General features: G+C 54.2%; 1 long non-coding RNA gene across 1 annotated transcript; it reads left to right on the forward strand.

The window, feature by feature from the left end:
* The first annotated feature begins 4,184 nt into the window (after positions 1–4,184).
* Positions 4,185–9,727, forward strand: LOC144678037 (uncharacterized). The gene is made up of 3 exons (XR_013575923.1): positions 4,185–4,254; positions 5,615–5,802; positions 9,690–9,727. It is a non-coding gene; the product is annotated as an uncharacterized LOC144678037 (long non-coding RNA).
* Positions 9,728–9,978: the final 251 nt, after the last annotated feature.

The raw sequence follows: 9,978 nt of genomic DNA on the forward strand, positions 1-9,978 counted from the left end.
TGTGTACCATCTACAAGATGCACTGCAGCAACTCACCAAGGCTCCTTCGACAGCACCTTCCAAACTCACAACCACTACCATCTAGAAGGACAAGGGCAGCAGAAACATGGGGAACACCCACCACCTGGAAGTTCCCCTCCAAGCCCCTGACCATCCCGACTTGGAAATATATCGGCCGTTCCTTCACTGTCGCTGGGTCAAAATCCTGGAACTCCCTCCCTAACAGCGCCGTGGGTGTACCTACACCACAGGGACAAAATCCTGGAACTCCCTCCCTAACAGTGCTGTGGGTGTACGTACACTACAGGGGACAAAATCCTGGAACTCCCTCCCTAACAGCGCCGTGGATGTACCTACACCACAGGGGACAAAACACTGGAACTCCCTCCCTAACAGCGCTGTGGGTGTACCTACACCACAGGGGACAAAACCCTGGAACTCCCTCCCTAACAGCGCTGTGGATGTACCTACACCACACAGGGGACAAAATCCTGGAACTCCCTCCCTAACAGCGCCGTGGGTGTACCTACACCACACAGGGGACTGCAGCGGTTCAAGAAGGCAGCTCACCCACCACCTTCTCAAGGGGGCGATTAGGGATGGTCAATAAACGCTGGGCCCGGTCCAGCGAAACCCACATCCTCGTGAATGAATAAAGATAAATAAATGGGCAGCAAAGAGGCTCTTGGGCTGGATAGCCTACTCCTGTTCCTGTTTCTAGACATCCGACAATCTACACTGCAACTCCTACCAAGTCCAGTATATCCTTCCCTAAGACGTGGTGCCCAGGACTGCTCACAGGGAGCGGGAGTTTCCTTTGGTTGGCTCTCAAAATTACCCAGGAAGACTAGGCCCGGGTGCGGGCCTAAGCAGGGCCTTGTTAGTTGGATCATCTCCCCTCCTGCAGGAGCCCCCTCTACCTTTCGAGCTCACCATTCACAGAACCACACGGTGCAGAAGAGGCCCTTTGGCCCATCGAGTCTGTACCGGACACATGAAAACCACCTGACCTACCTCCCTAACCCCATTGACCAGCACTTGGCCCCCATAGCCTCGAATGTTATGAGGTGCCAAGTGCTCATCCAGGTACTTTTTAAAGGATGTGAGGCTAACCCACCTCCACCACCCTCCCAGGCAGCACATTCCAGACCCTCACCACCCTCGGGGTAAAAAAGTTTCTCTGCACATCCCCCCCCCTAAACCTCCTGCCCCTCACCTTGAACTCATGCCCCCCTCTCGTGACTGACCCTTCAACTAAGGGGAACAGCTGCTCCCTATCCACCCTGTCCATGCCCCCCTCATCATCTTGTACCTCGATCAGGTCGCCCCTCAGTCTTCTCTGCTCCAACGAAAACCAACCCAAGTCTTATCCAAACCGCTCTTCATCACTTCAATGTTTCATCCCCAGGCAACATCCTGGTGAATCTCCTCTGCACCCCCTCCAGTGCCATCACATCCTTCCTATAATGTGGCGACCAGAACTGCGCACAGTACTCCAGCTGTGGCCTCACCAAGGGTCTATACAACTCCAACATCACCTCCCTACTTTTGTAATCTATGCCTCGATTGATAAAGGCAAGTGTCCCCTATGCCTTTTTCACCACCCCCACTAACATGCCCCTCCGCCTTCAGAGATCTATGGACACACACGCCAAGGTCCCTTTATTCCTCAGAACTTCCTAGTCTCATGCCGTCCATTGAACATTTCCTTGTCCAATTACTCCTTCCAAAGTGTATCACCTCACACTTTTCAGGGTTAAATTCCATCTGCCGCTTATCTGCCCATTTGACCATCCCGTCTATATCTACCTGTAGCCCAAGACACTCAACTCCTTCCAAAGCATAGCCTTTATTCGTTCTGTTCTGTACCCGTCCAGGACAGTGTTGTCCGGCGAAACCTAACTGGGTTTTCTCTGCTCTCTTTCCCACCCACCCCAGCTCTTAGAGACGGAAGGGACGTTGGAGACAGACAAACGCAGGGAGATCCCAGGTAGGCCCCACAGCTATCGGCAGCACCCACACGGATTTAGACGGCGTCTCGACTGCAGGAGGGTGTCCCGAGGGGTTTCGCGGGAGCGATCCTCGAACGCCTCATTGGCTTCTCCTGCCACATGAGGAGATATGAGGGACCGGGGTGAGCGAAGTCTGGCTTGGGGTGGGCGTTTTTTAAGGAGTGTCAATAAAGGAGCAGACAAGAGGGAGAGAGAGAGAGAGAGGGAGGGGGGGAGATAGAGAGAGGGGGAGAGGTTGAGGGAGGGATTTCCAGAGCTTAGGGCCTCCCCCACCCCCAACCCAGGCAGCTGAAGGCACGGCCGCCAATGGTGGAGCGATGGGAATCGGTGGGGGGGAGCGATGCTCGAGAGGCCGGAATCGGAGGAGATTTTGGAGGGTTGTAGGGAGGGCTGGAGGAGGTTACAGAGATAGGGAGGGGTGTAGGGGCTGGAGGAGGTTACAGAGATAGGGAGGGGTGTAGGGGATGGAGGAGGTTACAGAGATAGGGAGGGTTGTAGGGGCTGGAGGAGGTTACAGAGATAGGGAGGGGTGTAGGGGCTGGAGGTGGTTACAGAGATAGGGAGGGTTGTAGGGGCTGGAGGAGGTTACAGAGATAGGGAGGGGTGTAGGGGCTGGAGGTGGTTACAGAGATAGGGAGGGGTGTAGGGGGCTGGAGGAGGTTACAGAGATAGGGAGGGGTGTAGGGGCTGGAGGAGGTTACAGAGATAGGGAGGGTTGTAGGGGCTGGAGGAGGTTACAGAGATAGGGAGGGTTGTAGGGGCTGGAGGAGGTGACAGAGATAGGGAGGGGTGTAGGGGACTGGAGGAGGTTACAGAGATAGGGAGGGGTGTAGGGGGCTGGAGGAGGTTACAGAGATAGGGAGGGTTGTAGGGGCTGGAGGAGGTTACAGAGATAGGGAGGGGTGTAGGGGCTGGAGGAGGTTACAGGGATAGGGAGGGGTGTAGGAGGCTGGAGGAGGTGACAGAGATAGGGAGGGTTGTAGGGGGCTGGAGGAGGTTACAGAGATAGGGAGGGGTGTAGGGGCTGGAGGAGGTTACAGAGATAGGGAGGGTTGTAGGGGCTGGAGGAAGTTACAGAGATAGGGAGGGGTGTAGGGGCTGGAGGTGGTTACAGAGATAGGGAGGGGTGTAGGAGGCTGGAGGAGGTTACAGAGATAGGGAGGGGTGTAGGGGCTGGAGGAAGTTACAGAGATAGGGAGGGTTGTAGGTGCTGGAGGAGCTTACAGAGATAGGGAGGGTTGTAGGGGCTGGAGGAGGTTACAGAGATAGGGAGGGTTGTAGGGGCTGGAGGAGGTTACAGAGATAGGGAGGGTTGTAGGTGCTGGAGGAGCTTACAGAGATAGGGAGGGGTGCAGGGGCTGGAGGAGGTTACAGAGATAGGGAGGGGTGTTGGGGCTGGAGGAGGTTACAGAGATAGGGAGTGTTGTAGGCGCTGGTGCCAGTTTGGACACGCGGGCAGCAGAGTTTTGGATGAGGTGAAGTTTACGGAGGAGAGATCGGGGGTGGAGGGGGGGAGAGGAGCCAGGAGAGCATTGGAATCGTTGAGTCTGGAGGTCACGAGGGCGTGGATGAGGGCTTCAGCAGCGGATCAGCCGAGACAGGGGTACGGCCGGGCGAAGTTACGGAGGTGGAAACAGGCGGCCTTCGTGGTGGGGAGTGAGGTGCGAGGCGGGAAGCTCATCTCGAGGTCAAACGTGCTGCCGAGGTGGCAAAGAGAACCGGCCCGATCTCAGAACTGTTGGCGGGGAGAGGGGCGGCGTCGGTTAACCCGGGGACCGGGGACCAGAGCCGGGAACCGAAATCGGCGGCTTCAGCCTTCCCCGACCTTCAGTGGGAGGGGAGTCTCCGCCTCTCCGGGACCGGACGTCCGGTGAGCGGTCTGCCGATTTGGAGAGTGGAGGAGTGCGGGGAGGTGCTGCCGGAACCGAGCTGGGCGTTGCCGGCGGCCTTCGGAGGGCCTTGTCGAGGGGAAATTGGGGAGTCTCTGGCTCTGTACCCCCCCTCCCCTCTGGGGGGTTGCGTTGAGGGGGCGGGGGGGCGGTTGCGGAGGGAGGGAGGGAGGGAGAGGCAGGGGGGAGGTGAAAGTGAGCTGTTTCCGTGATAGACTGGTCGATTCCTGTCTCCCGCTCTCTGTTGACAGACCGAGGGGATCTGAGGTCCCTCCCCCCACCTCCCCCACCTCCGCCCCAGGAGACCAAGCCCACCCGGAGCGGAGCTCGGTCCAGCCAGCACCACAAGGCAGGTGAGTCCCGTCACCCATCAACCCCCCACCCCAAACCCCTCTCCCTCCCCGTCTCCCACCTCCCTCACCCCCTCCCTGCCCCAATCCTTCCCTCCCCCCTCCCATCTCCCTCCCAGCCACAATATACCTTCCCCCACCTCCATCCTCCCCTCTTCATCTGTATCTCCCCTCCCTCCTCCCCCATATCCACCCTCTCTCCTCCTCTGACCTCCGCCCATCCCTATCTCCCCCTCGCACACTCCCTCCTCTCTTCCTGCCCTCTCAATTCCCATCTCTCCCCTCTCTCCCTCCTCTCTCTCTTTCCCTCCACCTTCCCGCTCCCTCCTCTCTCTCCTTCCTCCCTCACCTCTCTCTTGCTCACTCTGTCCACCCACCCTCTCTCTCCCCTCTCATCCCTCCCTCTCCGCTCGGTCTCTTTCCTTGTCCCCTCTCCTCTCGCTCTCTCTCTGTCTCCACCTTCCCTCTCCCTCCTCTCTCTTTCTTCCTCTCAATTTTCCGTCTCCTCTCAGTCTCTCTCCTTCTGTCCCCCTCTCTCTCTGCCTCCCTCGCTATCTCTCTCTCTCCCCTCTCTTTCTCCCCACTCTCTCTCCCCCTCTCTCTCTCTCTCCACTCTCTCCACCCTCTCTCCCCCTCTCTCTCCTTCTCTTGCTCCTCCCTCTCTCTCTCCCATCTCTTTCTCACCACTCTCTCCCCACGCTCTCCCCACTCTCTCTCTCCCCACTCTCTCTCCCTCCACTCTCTCCCCACACTCTCTCCCCACTCTCTCTCTCCCCACTCTCTCTCCCTCTCTCTCCCTCCTCTCTCCCCCTTCTCTCTCTCCTCCTCTCTCTCTCCCCACTCTCTCTCTCCCTCTCTCCCCACTCTCTCTCCCTCTCTTTCCCTCTCTCTCTCCCCACTCTCTCTCCCTCTCTCTCTCCCCTCTCTTTCTCCCCCTCTCTCTCTCCTCTCTTTCTCCCCACTCTCTCTCCCTCTCTCTCTCCCCACTCTCTCTCCCCTCTCCCTCCCTCTCTCCCCTCTCCTTCCCCCTCTCTCTTTCCCCACTCTCACCCCCTCTCTCTTTCCCCTCTCTCTCTCCCCCCTCTCTTTCCCCACTCTCTCCCCACTCTCTTCCCCCTTCCCTCTCTCTCCACTCTCTACCCCCTCTCTCCTTCTCTCGCTCCTCCCTCTCTCTCTCCTTCTCTCACTCCCCCCTCTCACTCCCCTCTCTCACCTCACACTACCTCTTTCCCTCTCTCCCCCTTTCTCTGTTTCTCCTTCCCCCCATCTCTCTCTCTCTCTTTTCTCCCCATCACCTTCCGTTTCTAACAGTGTATTTTCTGACCCGTGTCTCTACCCCACCACCCTCACCTTTCCGATATAGGAGGGGGAGAGGTTCCCAGGGGCAGTGGTCCAGCGAGAGACCCCCAACACAACGGCTCCAGAGGCCAGGACACAGAGCTCACCCACTGCAGAGTGACCGGGATGGACAGCGGGAATCGTGAGGAGGGAGCCAAGGAGAGAAGGAGGATCCTCTTACCACCCACAACCCAGATACCCGGAAAGGAGAAGGTGGGGGTGACAGATGAGCAAGCAGAGGTGTGGGGTGGGAATATCTCTCCGTCAGTGGGAATGATCACTCTGTCAATGGGAATTATCTCCCTGTCAATGGGAATATCTCTCTGTCAATGGGAATGATCTCCCTGTCAATGGGAATGACCTCTCTGTCAATCGGAATGATCTCCCTGTCAAGGGGAATGATCTCTCTGTCAATGGGAATGATCTCGCTGTCAATGGGAATGATCTCCCTGCCAATGGGAATGATCTCCCTGTCAATGGGAATGATCTCCCTGTCCATGGGAATATCTCTCCGTCAGTGGGAATATCTCTCTGTCAGTGGGAATGATCTCCCTGTCAATGGGAATGATCTCCCTGTCAATGGGAATAATCTCCCTGTCAATGGGAATAATCTCTCTGTCAATGGGAATGATCTCCCTGTCAATGGGAATAATCTCCCTGTCAATGGGAATGATCTCCCTGTCAATGGGAATGATCTCTCTGTCAATGGGAATGATCTCCCTGTCAATGGGAATGATCTCTCTGTCAATGGGAATAATCTCCCTGTCAAAGGGAATAATCTCCCTGTCAATGGGAATGATCTCCCTGTCAATGGGAATGATCTCCCTGTCAATGGGAATATCTCCCTGTCAATGGGAATGATCTCCCTGTCAATGGGAATAATCTCCCTGTCAATGGGAATGATCTCCCTGTCAATGGGAATTATCTCCCTGTCAATGGGAATGATCTCTCTGTCAATGGGAATGTGCTCCCTGACAATGGGGATGATCTCTCTGTCAATGGGAATGAGCTCCCTGTCAATGGGAATGATCTCTCTGTCAATGGGAATAATCTCTCTGTCAATGGGAATGATCTCCCTGTCAATGGGGATGATCTCTCTGTCAATGGGAATAATCTCTCTGTCAATGGGAATGATCTCCCTGTCAATGGGAATGATCTCCCCGTCACTGGGAATGATCTCCCTGTCAATGGGAATGATCTCTCTGTCAATGGGGATGATCTCCCTGTCAATGGGAATGATCTCCCTGTCAATGGGGATGATCTCTCTGTCAATGGGAATGAGCTCCCTGTCAATGGGAATGACCTCCCTGTCAATGGGAATGATCTCTCTGTCAATGGGAATAATCTCTCTGTCAATGGGAATGATCTGCCTGTCAATGGGAATGAACTCTCTGTCAATGGGGATGATCTCTCTGTCAATGGGAATAATCTCCCTGTCAATGGGAATGATCTCCCCGTCACTGGGAATGATCTCCCTGTCAATGGGAATGATCTCTCTGTCAATGGGGATGATCTCCCTGTCAATGGGAATGATCTCCCTGTCAATGGGGATGATCTCTCTGTCAATGGGAATGAGCTCCCTGTCAATGGGAATGATCTCCCTGTCAATGGGAATGATCTCTCAGTCAATGGGAATAATCTCTCTATCAATGGGAATGATCTCTTTGTCAATGGGAATGATCTCCCTATCAATGGGAATGATCTCCCTGTCAATGGGAATGATCTCTCTGTCAATTGGAATGATCTCCCTGTCAATGGGAATAATCTCCCTGTCAATGGGAATGATCTCCCTGTCAATGGGAATTATCTCCCTGTCAATGGGAATGATCTCTCTGTCAATGGGAATGACCTCTCTGTCAATGGGAATGACCTCTCTGTCAATCGGAATGATCTCCCTGTCAAGGGGAATGATCTCTCTGTCAATGGGAATGATCTCGCTGTCAATGGGAATGATCTCCCTGCCAATGGGAATTATCTCCCTGTCAATGGGAATGATCTCCCTGTCCATGGGAATATCTCTCCGTCAGTGGGAATATCTCTCTGTCAGTGGGAATGATCTCCCTGTCAATGGGAATGATCTCCCTGTCAATGGGAATAATCTCCCTGTCAATGGGAATAATCTCCCTGTCAATGGGAATGATCTCCCTGTCAATGGGAATAATCTCCCTGTCAATGGGAATGATCTCCCTGTCAATGGGAATGATCTCTCTGTCAATGGGAATGATCTCTCTGTCAATGGGAATAATCTCCCTGTCAAAGGGAATAATCTCCCTGTCAATGGGAATGATCTCTCTGTCAATGGGAATGATCTCCCTGTCAATGGGAATGATCTCCCTGTCAATGGGAATATCTCCCTGTCAATGGGAATGATCTCCCTGTCAATGGGAATAATCTCCCTGTCAATGGGAATGATCTCCCTGTCAATGGGAATTATCTCCCTGTCAATGGGAATGATCTCTCTGTCAATGGGAATGTGCTCCCTGACAATGGGGATGATCTCTCTGTCAATGGGAATGAGCTCCCTGTCAATGGGAATGATCTCTCTGTCAATGGGAATAATCTCTCTGTCAATGGGAATGATCTCCCTGTCAATGGGGATGATCTCTCTGTCAATGGGAATAATCTCTCTGTCAATGGGAATGATCTCCCTGTCAATGGGAATGATCTCCCCGTCACTGGGAATGATCTCCCTGTCAATGGGAATGATCTCTCTGTCAATGGGGATGATCTCCCTGTCAATGGGAATGATCTCCCTGTCAATGGGGATGATCTCTCTGTCAATGGGAATGAGCTCCCTGTCAATGGGAATGACCTCCCTGTCAATGGGAATGATCTCTCTGTCAATGGGAATAATCTCTCTGTCAATGGGAATGATCTGCCTGTCAATGGGAATGAACTCTCTGTCAATGGGAATGATCTCCCTGTCAATGGGAATGATCTCCCCGTCACTGGGAATGATCTCCCTGTCAATGGGAATGATCTCTCTGTCAATGGGGATGATCTCCCTGTCAATGGGAATGATCTCCCTGTCAATGGGGATGATCTCTCTGTCAATGGGAATGAGCTCCCTGTCAATGGGAATGATCTCCCTGTCAATGGGAATGATCTCTCAGTCAATGGGAATAATCTCTCTATCAATGGGAATGATCTCTTTGTCAATGGGAATGATCTCCCTATCAATGGGAATGATCTCCCTGTCAATGGGAATGATCTCTCTGTCAATTGGAATGATCTCCCTGTCAATGGGAATAATCTCTCTGTCAATGGGAATGATCTCTCTGTCAATGGGAATGATCTCTCTGTCAATTGGAATAATCTCCCTGTCAATGGGAATGATCTCTCTGTCAATGGGAATGATCTCCCTGTCAATGGGAATGACCTCTCTGTCAATGGGAATGATCTCTCTGTCAATTGGAATAATCTCCCTGTCAATGGGAATGATCTCTCTGTCAATGGGAATGATCTCCCTGTCAATGGGAATGACCTCTCTGTCAATGGGAATGATCTCCCTGTCATTAGGGATGACCTCTCTGTCAATGGGAATGATCTCCCTGTCAATGGGAATAATCTCTCTGTCAATTGGAATAATCTCCCTGTCAATGGGAATGATCTCTCTGTCAATGGGAATGATCTCCCTGTCAATGGGAATGATCTCCCTGTCAATGGGAATGATCTCTCCGTCAATGGGAATGATCTCTCTGTCAATGGGAATAATCTCTCTGTCAATGGGAATAATCTCTCTGTCAATGGGAATAATCTCGCTGTCAATGGGAATGATCTCTCTGTCAATGGGAATGATGCCTCTATCAGTGGTGGGGATGGTCTTCTTGACTGGACAGTGATGGCTTGCCAACCTCCAACAGTTTCAGGGTCTCCCCTTCCCCACCCACATCCCCGCTTGGGGAATATCTCTAATCCCATATGGAATGGCTCCCTCATCCCGGTAAAACGTTACCGGTAAGAGCCACGGTGAAATGGGAATGCCTGCTGTTAACTCACGTCCTTTTTATTTCCCCCCCTCTCTTCCCCAAACCCCCCACCACCCCCCACTCCCCCACCCACTCCACCACAACCCCACCTCCGGCGTCCCCCTCAACCAGAGGCCAAAGGACTGCTTCCCGCCAGCCCCCCAACCCCCTCCCGCTGCCCCTCCGCCTCCCCCTCCCCCGGCCGAACGCAAGCCCAAGCTTCAGGACAACGACGAGGAGGCGGGGGAGGGGAGGAAGAGGGCGCCCCCCGAAGAGGAGACGGAGGAGGGGGAAGGGGCGGCCCGGCCGCTCGCCGACGCCGGAGGTGAGACCACGCGAGGGCTCGGGCGTCGCTTTGGGTCGGGCTCTCCGGGACAGTAGGGGGGGGAGGCCATTCAGCCCATCGCTCCAGCCCCTCTCT

This window comes from Cetorhinus maximus, unplaced genomic scaffold (genome assembly GCF_964194155.1).
Source record: "Cetorhinus maximus unplaced genomic scaffold, sCetMax3.hap1.1 HAP1_SCAFFOLD_3466, whole genome shotgun sequence".
Lineage (NCBI taxonomy): Eukaryota > Metazoa > Chordata > Chondrichthyes > Lamniformes > Cetorhinidae > Cetorhinus > Cetorhinus maximus.